A 12972-nucleotide genomic window follows, 5' to 3' on the forward strand; every position below is an offset into this window, starting at 1 on the left:
TGGTGTGTCCTTTGTTCGTAGCTGTCACCATAGTATATAATGTGCAAGCGTGATATCCGCAATATTAGCTGCAGACCTTTGAAAGGCGACTGTCGTACTCCTGACCTGTATCATACTCAGTAACATTGGCACAGTTGTGCCCACTAACATTAGTTTCCTCATGTCTGCAGGACCCTCCAGTATCACTGCATTGCAGCCTATCCATGCTGGTGAGTGTCTATTTACATTACCTGTAAAGTTGTTGATAGTAATAGTACCTTTTGGCACACTTAGTGGTGCCCCTTGTATGCATGTAGGTGTGTCTGTGTCTGTGTGTCAATATCACGCATACTGAGTACTGTTCAATTGTGTGAAACTGTGTGCATGTGTGCATGTGTGCATGTGTGCATGTGTGCACCTGTGCATGTGTGCATGTGTGCATGTGTGCATGTGTGCATGTGTGCACCTGTGCATGTGTGCATGTGTGCATGTGTGCATGTGTGCATGTGTGCATGTGTGCACCTGTGCATGTGTGCATGTGTGCATGTGTGCACCTGTGCACGTGCACATGTGTGCATGTGTGCATGTGTGCACGTGTGCATGTGTGCATGTGTGCATGTGTGCACCTGTGCATGTGTGCATGTGTGCATGTGTGCATGTGTGCACCTGTGCACCTGTGCATGTGTGCATGTGTGCATGTGTGCACCTGTGCATGTGTGCACCTGTGCATGTGTGCATCGCTGGTAGTGTGTAGACATTGTAAACTGTGTTTCCTGTTTCCTTCCCACAGGTTCTGTTGCTGCTCTAGTGTTATCTAGCAGGGAACCTGAGTCAGGTGCCGTGGGTACTGCTACTGATGACATTGGTGTAATGGCACAGGACGGTATGCCAGGGTCCGCCATTGGTCAGCCAATTGACAGTACACAGCTGTCGACCCCATCCATGCGCACAGTTATCCTGCCAATACACCCCTTGTCACCACTGTCCCTAGGTGATGGACAGCATACAGTGGGCATTGACCAGGGTAATGTGGTATCTGCGGCACATGCTTCCCCACACAGCAGCCATGGGCATGGCCCAGAGATGGTACCACACAGACAGATGTCCAGGGGTTCTCGTGGGAGCATCCATGGGCGTACTGCCCCTGGCAGACGTGCCCACAGAGGTCTTACAACCTCAGCTATGTTTCGGACTGTCATGCAGGCACAGTCACGTATGGAACGGTACACCAGACAGGGTCTGAGGGAGCTGGCAGCATGTCGCACAGCCATGAACGACGGTATGCGTGACATTGCGGCCGCCATCCGTGATTTCACCGACGTCGTAGACAGACGTTGTGGGGACATATTACACCGGCTCCACAACTACATGTCCATGAGCCAGGGTGATGGTGGGCGGTTGCGTCATCGACGTGGTCGTATGCCAGCAACAGCAGCAGCTGGCAGTCGGCGTGGACGACAACAGGACCGCGGCTGCCCCCGTAGTGCCAGCAGCAGCCCCAGCAATGCTGGGTCTGTGCTGTCATCAGACCGCCCCAGGAGACCACGTGCACGTGGCTCTGGCCAGGCCCGACAGGGCTCTGTGTCCAGTCAACGAACACCTGCTTCTGATGACAGTACCCAGTCTGGCTTGGTACCGGATACGGTCCGTAGCACCCCTGCAAGGCACAGGTACCGTGTCCGTGGCCAGAGACACTGATCTGTATGACCTGGCAGGTACAGTCTGTGGCTGTCCACAAACACCAGTATATGGCAGCCATGAGGTGGAACTGTGTGCATCCATACACACATGCAAAATAACAACACCTAGGGCTACTGCATACACGCACACACTGCATCAACACTGCCCCACCTTCTACTGCTGTCCCTCACCAGCACACATACACATACATGTCAATTGGTGGTATGGGTGGCTGACCCAGGCATACCAAGTTCACACCCTGTGCATATGATGAAACTGTGCCACCTCCTGCATTCTGTAACAACTGTGCAGGTACAGGTTAACATGTTGCTGATGCACAGGGTGACCACATAGATGTGTAGTAATAGTATCATGTTGTTAGCAGTACTGTGTGCTGAATTAATTGTGGGTATATCACAGCATGCCTGATGCAGTATTTGTGTGATTGTCATGTCCTGTTGTCTACACCCATGGTAAGTACCATAGTGTATCATCTGCACATGTTGGCATACTGGTGGTAATGATGTCAACAGCAGGCTACATACATAGGTAGCACAGGGGATGGGTAATGAATGTAGTAATACACAATGATGGACATGTAAATTGCAAGTGGCATGTTGCCCACACTAGACTCTGCAATGCAGATGTGTGAGGATGTTGATATGTGTGCAGAACTACACAACTGGTACAGGACACACAGGAGCACACTAGCACTGCATGCACACATCTCATACCATGCTAGACAGCACCAACACACATAACGAACTGTCACAGGAGGGAGAGTCCCCATATATGTCAGGGATACTGTGGTGGCAGGCCAGGAGCATACATCCTACTAAGTATGGCACCACTGAGAGAAGGCTCGGTGTCTGTTATTTGACATGTGTATTACTGCAGGTATGGGCACATGGGTTTCTATCCAGTTATTGTACATCCTGACAGTACATGCATGTTCCGTACACTTGTGTGCACTGAGACTGGACCCTAGCCATCTGACCAGTGTAATTCCATGTACATGTGCATAGCGCCTGCATATTTGCAGTGTTACCTTATGGAACTGGTACAGCTTGTTTGTTGTACAATGGACTACATGGAGCCCTGTTCACTGTACCTTTGTTTGCATGCATGTTTGCTTGCAATTACCCTGGAATACCGATCACACCTGCAATGCATAGTTATAGAGCTTCTGTGGACTCCTAGTGCCATCTGCATAGCCTACTATATGTATGGCCATGTCCCACTTGACAGGTTGCCACTGTTTGACCTGTTCACATGTACATTGCCTGTGACACAGTGCATATGACCTGCCTGGCATGTGTCCACGTGAGCAGTCATATATGCTACTGCTAAGTAGTCACAGGCACTACACCTTCACACATCCATCTCCTGTTGAACTACCTGCTTTGCTAGGGACAGCCTGCACCTGTCACCCCTGGCCTATCAGATATTGGCAAAGCCTCTTGCTACCCCCATAGTGCCTATGTTAGGCAGGGCTCACATGACAAACCCACCTTCATAGGTATCACAAGGGATAAGACACTAAGAGCAATGCTACCCAACGCCAGATGTCTAAACCTCCAGATGCATGCACCCAAAACACTCCTTGGCATGGGAAACATCGATATCTGTGCAGTAACAGATGCCTGGTTCAGGGCTACTGAGAGCACACCAGCACTACCGGGTGTAACCCGGTTGATTTCTTTGCTACAGTCACCAAGGCCATTGCCAAGGGGGAGGTGGTTCACACAGCCTACCTGGACCTTGCAAACGCCTTCGCAACAATACCCCACTTGGGCATTCTAGGGAAGCTCACCAGCTTAAATATAAGACCCTATGTCACTAGATGGATTGCACAGTGGCTCAAGAACAGAACCCACATGGTTAGCATTGCTGGAGTCATGCCAGACCCCATAACAGTTACAGGTTGTGTCCCAGAAGGCTCAGTCCTGGGACCCTCTTGTTTGGTACATATTTATTGGAGGTACAGGCCAACACGGATGAACTTACTTGGATAGAAGGAAGTTTCTGAGCTCACCAGTGGGAGTGGGGAGCCTTGAGCAGCCTATCTGTCCCTGGGGGAAGTGATCTCAGCACTTGAGCTGTAATTCATTGGTTGCCTTGGACCATTTCCAGCTCTTTTCAAGTTCCCTGTATAAAAATCCGCCTCAGGGCGTTTTTTTTGGCTATATACCCAAGCAGAGCTCCACGTGGTCCTGCAGAGGGGTCCTGGCTACAGAGAACTGAAAGAAGCGACCACTTTCCTGATTTAAGTACTTTTTGGCTTTTTTTATCTGCATTGTCCTCTCTGGCTTTCATTTAATAAGATACAACTGTTTTTGTGTTTTTCTGCTGTATTCTAAAGTATCTGCACTTAAAAGTAGCATTTTGGTCGACTCTGGTCGAATATTACTGTTTTTTTGCTAATTTAATTGCTGAGGCTGCTCACTAAAGTGTGCTAGCCTGTGTTAATCGATTTTACTGTTTGCCTAACTGCATTTCTGTGTTCTTTTCTAAAAAAACAAAAAACAAAAAAAAAAATACTCCTTGTTTTCCCGCCTTTGCTCGACTAGTTAAGACCAGTATACAGGCTTTGCTGTATTCTGGGCTGTGTGTAGTTCCTGTGTTGGCCATTGCCTTACTTGGATAGAAGGAAGTTTCTGAGCTCACCAGTGGGAGTGGGGAGCCTTGAGCAGCCTATCTGTCCCTGGGGGAAGTGATCTCAGCACTTGAGCTGTAATTCATTGGTTGCCTTGGACCATTTCCAGCTCTTTTCAAGTTCCCTGTATAAAAATCCGCCTCAGGGCGTTTTTTTGGCTATATACCCAAGCAGAGCTCCACGTGGTCCTGCAGAGCGCTCCTGGCTACAGAGAACTGACAGAAGTGACCACTTTCCTGATTTAAGTACTTTTGGCTTTTTTATCTGCATTGTCCTCTCTGGCTTTCATTTAATAAGATACAACTGTTTTTGTGTTTTTCTGCTGTATTCTAAAGTATCTGCACTTAAAAGTAGCATTTTGGTCGACTCTGGTCGAATATTACTGTTTTTTTGCTAATTTAATTGCTGAGGCTGCTCACTAAAGTGTGCTAGCCTGTGTTAATCGATTTTACTGTTTGCCTAACTGCATTTCTGTGTTTTCTAAAAAAACAAAAAACAAAAAAAAAATACTCCTTGTTTTCCCGCCTTTGCTCGACTAGTTAAGACCAGTATACAGGCTTTGCTGTATTCTGGGCTGTGTGTAGTTCCTGTGTTGGCCATTGCCTTACTTGGATAGAAGGAAGTTTCTGAGCTCACCAGTGGGAGTGGGGAGCCTTGAGCAGCCTATCTGTCCCTGGGGGAAGTGATCTCAGCACTTGAGCTGTAATTCATTGGTTGCCTTGGACCATTTCCAGCTCTTTTCAAGTTCCCTGTATAAAAATCCGCCTCAGGGCGTTTGTTGGCTATATACCCAAGCAGAGCTCCACGTGGTCCTGCAGAGGGTCCTGGCTACAGAGAACTGAAAGAAGCGACCACTTTCCTGATTTAAGTACTTTTTGGCTTTTTATCTGCATTGTCCTCTCTGGCTTTCATTTAATAAGATACAACTGTTTTGTGTTTTTCTGCTGTATTCTAAAGTATCTGCACTTAAAAGTAGCATTTTGGTCGACTCTGGTCGAATATTACTGTTTTCTGCTAATTTAATTGCTGAGGCTGCTCACTAAAGTGTGCTAGCCTGTGTTAATCGATTTTACTGTTTGCCTAACTGCATTTCTGTGTTCTTTTCTAAAAAAACAAAAACAAAAAAAAAAAAAATACTCCTTGTTTTCCCGCCTTTGCTCGACTAGTTAAGACCAGTATACAGGCTTTGCTGTATTCTGGGCTGTGTGTAGTTCCTGTGTTGGCCATTGCCTTACTTGGATAGAAGGAAGTTTCTGAGCTCACCAGTGGGAGTGGGGAGCCTTGAGCAGCCTATCTGTCCCTGGGGGAAGTGATCTCAGCACTTGAGCTGTAATTCATTGGTTGCCTTGGACCATTTCCAGCTCTTTTCAAGTTCCCTGTATAAAAATCCGCCTCAGGGCGTTTTTTTGGCTATATACCCAAGCAGAGCTCCACGTGGTCCTGCAGAGGGGTCCTGGCTACAGAGAACTGAAAGAAGTGACCACTTTCCTGATTTAAGTACTTTTTGGCTTTTTTTATCTGCATTGTCCTCTCTGGCTTTCATTTAATAAGATACAACTGTTTTTGTGTTTTTCTGCTGTATTCTAAAGTATCTGCACTTAAAAGTAGCATTTTGGTCGACTCTGGTCGAATATTACTGTTTTTTTGCTAATTTAATTGCTGAGGCTGCTCACTAAAGTGTGCTAGCCTGTGTTAATCGATTTTACTGTTTGCCTAACTGCATTTCTGTGTTCTTTTCTAAAAAAACAAAAAACAAAAAAAAAATACTCCTTGTTTTCCCGCCTTTGCTCGACTAGTTAAGACCAGTATACAGGCTTTGCTGTATTCTGGGCTGTGTGTAGTTCCTGTGTTGGCCATTGCCTTACTTGGATAGAAGGAAGTTTCTGAGCTCACCAGTGGGAGTGGGGAGCCTTGAGCAGCCTATCTGTCCCTGGGGGAAGTGATCTCAGCACTTGAGCTGTAATTCATTGGTTGCCTTGGACCATTTCCAGCTCTTTTCAAGTTCCCTGTATAAAAATCCGCCTCAGGGCGTTTTTTTTGGCTATATACCCAAGCAGAGCTCCACGTGGTCCTGCAGAGGGGTCCTGGCTACAGAGAACTGAAAGAAGCGACCACTTTCCTGATTTAAGTACTTTTTGGCTTTTTTTATCTGCATTGTCCTCTCTGGCTTTCATTTAATAAGATACAACTGTTTTTGTGTTTTTCTGCTGTATTCTAAAGTATCTGCACTTAAAAGTAGCATTTTGGTCGACTCTGGTCGAATATTACTGTTTTTCTGCTAATTTAATTGCTGAGGCTGCTCACTAAAGTGTGCTAGCCTGTGTTAATCGATTTTACTGTTTGCCTAACTGCATTTCTGTGTTCTTTTCTAAAAAAACAAAAAACAAAAAAAAATACTCCTTGTTTTCCCGCCTTTGCTCGACTAGTTAAGACCAGTATACAGGCTTTGCTGTATTCTGGGCTGTGTGTAGTTCCTGTGTTGGCCATTGCCTTACTTGGATAGAAGGAAGTTTCTGAGCTCACCAGTGGGAGTGGGGAGCCTTGAGCAGCCTATCTGTCCCTGGGGGAAGTGATCTCAGCACTTGAGCTGTAATTCATTGGTTGCCTTGGACCATTTCCAGCTCTTTTCAAGTTCCCTGTATAAAAATCCGCCTCAGGGTGTTTTTTGGCTATATACCCAAGCAGAGCTCCACGTGGTCCTGCAGAGTGGTCCTGGCTACAGAGAACTGAAAGAAGCGACCACTTTCCTGATTTAAGTACTTTTGGCTTTTTTATCTGCATTGTCCTCTCTGGCTTTCATTTAATAAGATACAACTGTTTTTGTGTTTTTCTGCTGTATTCTAAAGTATCTGCACTTAAAAGTAGCATTTTGGTCGACTCTGGTCGAATATTACTGTTTTCTGCTAATTTAATTGCTGAGGCTGCTCACTAAAGTGTGCTAGCCTGTGTTAATCGTTTTTACTGTTTGCCTGACTGCATTTCTGTGTTCTTCTCTAAAAAAACAAAAACAAAAAAAAAAAAAAATACTCCTTGTTTTCCCGCCTTTGCTCGACTAGTTAAGACCAGTATACAGGCTTTGCTGTATTCTGGGCTGTGTGTAGTTCCTGTGTTGGCCATTGCCTTACTTGGATAGAAGGAAGTTTCTGAGCTCACCAGTGGGAGTGGGGAGCCTTGAGCAGCCTATCTGTCCCTGGGGGAAGTGATCTCAGCACTTGAGCTGTAATTCATTGGTTGCCTTGGACCATTTCCAGCTCTTTTCAAGTTCCCTGTATAAAAATCCGCCTCAGGGCGTTTTTTTTGGCTATATACCCAAGCAGAGCTCCACGTGGTCCTGCAGAGGGTCCTGGCTACAGAGAACTGAAAGAAGCGACCACTTTCCTGATTTAAGTACTTTTGGCTTTTTATCTGCATTGTCCTCTCTGGCTTTCATTTAATAAGATACAACTGTTTTTGTGTTTTTCTGCTGTATTCTAAAGTATCTGCACTTAAAAGTAGCATTTTGGTCGACTCTGGTCGAATATTACTGTTTTTCTGCTAATTTAATTGCTGAGGCTGCTCACTAAAGTGTGCTAGCCTGTGTTAATCGATTTTACTGTTTGCCTAACTGCATTTCTGTGTTCTTTTCTAAAAAAAAAACAAAAAAAAAAAAAAATACTCCTTGTTTTCCCGCCTTTGCTCGACTAGTTAAGACCAGTATACAGGCTTTGCTGTATTCTGGGCTGTGTGTAGTTCCTGTGTTGGCCATTGCCTTACTTGGATAGAAGGAAGTTTCTGAGCTCACCAGTGGGAGTGGGGAGCCTTGAGCAGCCTATCTGTCCCTGGGGGAAGTGATCTCAGCACTTGAGCTGTAATTCATTGGTTGCCTTGGACCATTTCCAGCTCTTTTCAAGTTCCCTGTATAAAAATCCGCCTCAGGGCGTTTTTTTTGGCTATATACCCAAGCAGAGCTCCACGTGGTCCTGCAGAGGGGTCCTGGCTACAGAGAACTGAAAGAAGCGACCACTTTCCTGATTTAAGTACTTTTTGGCTTTTTTTATCTGCATTGTCCTCTCTGGCTTTCATTTAATAAGATACAACTGTTTTTGTGTTTTTCTGCTGTATTCTAAAGTATCTGCACTTAAAAGTAGCATTTTGGTCGACTCTGGTCGAATATTACTGTTTTTCTGCTAATTTAATTGCTGAGGCTGCTCACTAAAATGTGCTAGCCTGTGTTAATCGATTTTACTGTTTGCCTAACTGCATTTCTGAGTTCTTTTCTAAAAAAACAAAAAAAAAAAAAAAAAATACTCCTTGTTTTCCCGCCTTTGCTCGACTAGTTAAGACCAGTATACAGGCTTTGCTGTATTCTGGGCTGTGTGTAGTTCCTGTGTTGGCCATTGCCTTACTTGGATAGAAGGAAGTTTCTGAGCTCACCAGTGGGAGTGGGGAGCCTTGAGCAACCTATCTGTCCCTGGGGGAAGTGATCTCAGCACTTGAGCTGTAATTCATTGGTTGCCTTGGACCATTTCCAGCTCTTTTCAAGTTCCCTGTATAAAAATCCGCCTCAGGGCGTTTTGCTCGCTTTTGCGCGGTCGGGCGCCTAGCGCAACAGCGGTTATACAGGTGTAAACTATTCTATACAGGTTTTAACTTTTTCTGGCTCCGCCAAGTGTGCTCTTCAATTTTTCCCTTAGAAGCTCTACTCAGTCTATCTAGCTGTATATATTAGCACTTGTTTTCGGAACTTCTATCCTTAGCAAGCACTCATAATAAAACCAAGCACTCTTACCCTAAATTAAGCACCACAGGCATCCACTACCCCTGTGAATACCCACTTCCCTTAAAGGCACAACACTCCTTATAATATTCTAGTATGTCGAGTGGTAGACCACTAGCATCCTCTCTTGTTCAGCTGGTTAATCTGGGAATCTTAAGACAATGTTACAATTGTCTCATGTACACAGACAACCCTCTCCTCCTTCCTACTAACACATATACTTGTGAGAGATGCAACTATATAGCCAGACTGGAGGCTGAACTCTCTCAACTCAGGACTGGCAAGACCAGTCAGGAAGAGATGATACCCACACCCAAAGCAAAACCAGTCACACATATAACCACCACCAATGCAAACCAAACACATAAAAACACAAAGACATACTCGGAGGCTCTTGTAAAAAACTTACCAAAACAACAGAGGCCTCCAAAGCAGACACCCAGAAATACACCCCACAAAACACAACACCTACAACACATACCTCAAGCAACAGGTGTGTCACACAATCACAGCCCCTAAGGCAAAATACTATGCCAGAGACATTAGTAATAGGTGACTCTATAGTCAGACACACCGATGTTCCACTTACCAGGCTGAATAAGGAGAGGGTAACGGTGAGCTGCCTATCGGGGGCTAGGATCCGCCACATTACACACGCACTCAGGTCACTCCAAAGCAAGTACAAATATGATTCAGTCATTGTCCATGCGGGTGTGAATGACCTGAGACGTACCTCCCTGGACTACATGAAAAGAGACATTGAGGAGCTCTCCGATTATGTAGCCCAGACTGGTATGACCCTGACCCTGAGCAGCATCCTGCCTTCGCCAAGAATGATGCCTCAGTACAAAGACAAGATGATCAGTTTTAACAATTGGCTTAATCACTGGTGTCATTCTAGGGGGATCCAATGTCTCTCAGCCTGGGATGATATGCTGGACAAGCCACGTTGCCGCAAGGGATGGCTTGCACCTGTCACCACTGGGCTTCGGATACTGGCCAAGGCTCTTGCCACCCCCATAGTGCCTTTTTTAGGCAATGCTCAAAGGACAAATCAACCTCCATAAAAAACAAAAAAGGAAAAAAATTAAGGGTAATGCTGCTCAACGCCAGAAGTCTAAATCTCAAGATGCAGGCACTCGAAGCACTTCTCAGTATGGAGAACATCGATGTCTGTGCAGTAACTGAAACCTGGTTCAAGGCTCCTGAGAGCACTCCAGCGCTACCAGGCTATACCTCATATCATGAGTTTGGCCTCAAGTTCCAGGCGAACCACAAAGGAGGGGAGTGTCCATTTTCATAAAGGACACCTACACCTCTCGATTGGTGGCTACTCATGAAGCATCAGAAACCATACAAGTTTTACTCACCATAGGCAAAACTGCCATACAACTGGTCGCATGTTATAGAACACCCTCCCAATCCCAGGAATCCCATCAAGCATTCCTGAAAACACTGGAGGATATGAATGTCACACCAAACACCATCATATTGGGTGACTTCAATTACCCCAACATAGACTGGGCCCACTATTCTAGCCCTAACACCCTGGCCCAAAGATTCTTGGAATTCATAAACTCAAATGCTATGGAGCAACTGGTCACCTCTCCTACGAGGAGAGATAATATACTTGACCTGATTATCACAAACATGGGGTCCAAATGCTCCGCACCGGATATAAACCCCTCACTAGTAAGATCTGATCATAAACTGATCACGTTAGATGTACATATCCCACCCCCACCCCAGATCAAAAGACTACAGTGAAAAACTTTTCAAAAGCTGACTTTGCGCTCCTTAAGTCAGAAATGATATCCTTTAAGCCTACTGGGTTAATGGAAACCACATCCCAAAATGCTGAATCCTTCACAAAAGCCTTCTACGGACATCTCCAGGAATGCATGGATCAGGCAATCCCAACTAAAACCAAGACCCTCTCCACCAAGGGAAAACGCCCGGTTTGGTGGACTCCGGCTATAAACAAACTGTACAACAAAAGAAGGAAGCTACTGCAGGACAGAGCCAAATCCCACAAGGGAAAGGCTTCCCTGATCAGCACAAGTAAAAAACTACGCTCTCTCATAAAAACATCTAAAGCAAACTTTGAGAAAAAGATTGCCAAGGATACCAAAGACAATCACAAAGCCTTCTTCAATTATGTCAGAACCTTGGGAGGAAATTCTCAGATATGCTCTGAGCTAGTACACAATGACAAAGAATTCACTGACCCTACTGACATTGCCAACATTCTGGCAGATAGGTTCAGTGCAAATTTCTCCCTCCCTCACCCCTAAAGATGAAGTAACTATCCCTGCTGAATGTAACCTACCTGTCATCACAGACACACAGGTGAAATCAGCACTCAACAAGGCAAAAAAACAGCATCTATGGGACCCGATGGTATCCCGGTTGCGTGTTACGTGAACTCAAGATGAACTAAACCCGCCCTAAGAACTCTATTCAATCTTAGCCTCACTACAGGATATGTACCTGAACACTGGCACAGCAACAGTGGTCCCACTCCACAAAGGGGGAAATTCTACTGACCCAGGTAACTACCGCCCCATAAGTTTGACCAGCCTGATCTGTAAGGCTATGGAAAGAATCATCATGGAACTCATAAATGGCGACATTGGGGATCTGCAGACCCTTGATCCCACACAGTTCGGTTTTGTAAAAGGCAGATCCTGCCTCTTAAACCTGGTTGACTTCTTTGAGACAGTCACTAGTGCCATCGATGAGGGCAAGGCTGTCCACACAGCCTATTTGGACTTGGCTAAGGCCTTTGACACAATACCACACTCTGGCATCATTGACAAGCTCAGCAGCCTAAATGTAAATCCATATGTCACAAGATGGGTAGCAAATTGGCTAAAAACAGAACCCATAAGGTTAAAATTGCTGGAGCCATGTCAGACTCAAAACCCGTCACAAGTGGTGTCCCACAGGGCTCAGTCTTGGGTCCACTCCTGTTCGGCATTTATTTCTCAGATGTGAAAGCAAATATGGAAGGATTATGGCTGACAAAGTTTGCAGATGACTGCAAACTGGGTGCCATAGTGGATTCACCTGCCGACACACACATCCTACAGAAAGGTCTCACTGAAACGGACAACTGGTGCCGGAATCATGGCCTCAAACTTAACGCCAAAAAATGTATAGTCATCCCATTTGGGAAAAACAAAGTACCCACAAACTATCACGTAGACAATAACCCACTGAATACAGAAGATGTAATCAGAGACCTGGGGACTCAAGTCGATAGTGACCTCTCCTTTGACAACCATGTTGCCAAAGTGGTCAGAAAGACTTTCTACCTTGTCCATCTCATCATGAAGGGATTCTCATCCAGATCAAAGGAGGTCATTGTACCTCTGTATTCCTCCCTTGTCAGGCCCATGATTGAATATAATGCTCCATTTGGGATGTATCTCACCCGGCACATGCAACAACTGGAAAGACCCCAGAAGTACCTCACCAAGAGGATCATAGGTCTAAAACATGTGCCTTATCCAGCTAGATTAAAGAAACTCCAGCTTTATTCAGTAGCATACCGCCTGCTCAGAGGTGATTTGTGCCTAACATACAGGGCCATGTCCAACCAGGAATTGATGGACATGCTCCATCTCAAAAAATCCAAATCCACCAGAACCACACGAGCTAAAGATTTCAACCTCTGCACAAATATGAATAGGACATGCTGGAGGGATAGATTCATAACACAGAGGTTACCCATACTCTGGAACAAAATCCCAGTTCATGTGAGACAGAGCCCTTCATTGGCACTGTTCAAGAAAAATCTCGATGCATGGATGGGAGATCGCAAGTTTACACCGGGATTGACCTCAGTGTCACTACTAGACAGAGGTATAGTTTACTAAATAATGGGGTTCCACATGTG

The 12972-nt window shown here is 45.5% G+C and overlaps 1 protein-coding gene across 1 annotated transcript in view; it reads right to left on the minus strand.

Annotated features, from left to right (window-relative positions):
• The window catches only part of LOC122807521 (solute carrier family 26 member 6-like), a 1069142-nt gene that overhangs the window by 904367 nt on the left and 151803 nt on the right, over positions 1-12972 (minus strand). The window lies entirely within an intron of this gene.

This window comes from Protopterus annectens, chromosome 7.part1 (assembly GCF_019279795.1).
Source record: "Protopterus annectens isolate FY-2018-M chromosome 7.part1, PAN1.0, whole genome shotgun sequence".
Lineage (NCBI taxonomy): Eukaryota > Metazoa > Chordata > Ceratodontiformes > Protopteridae > Protopterus > Protopterus annectens.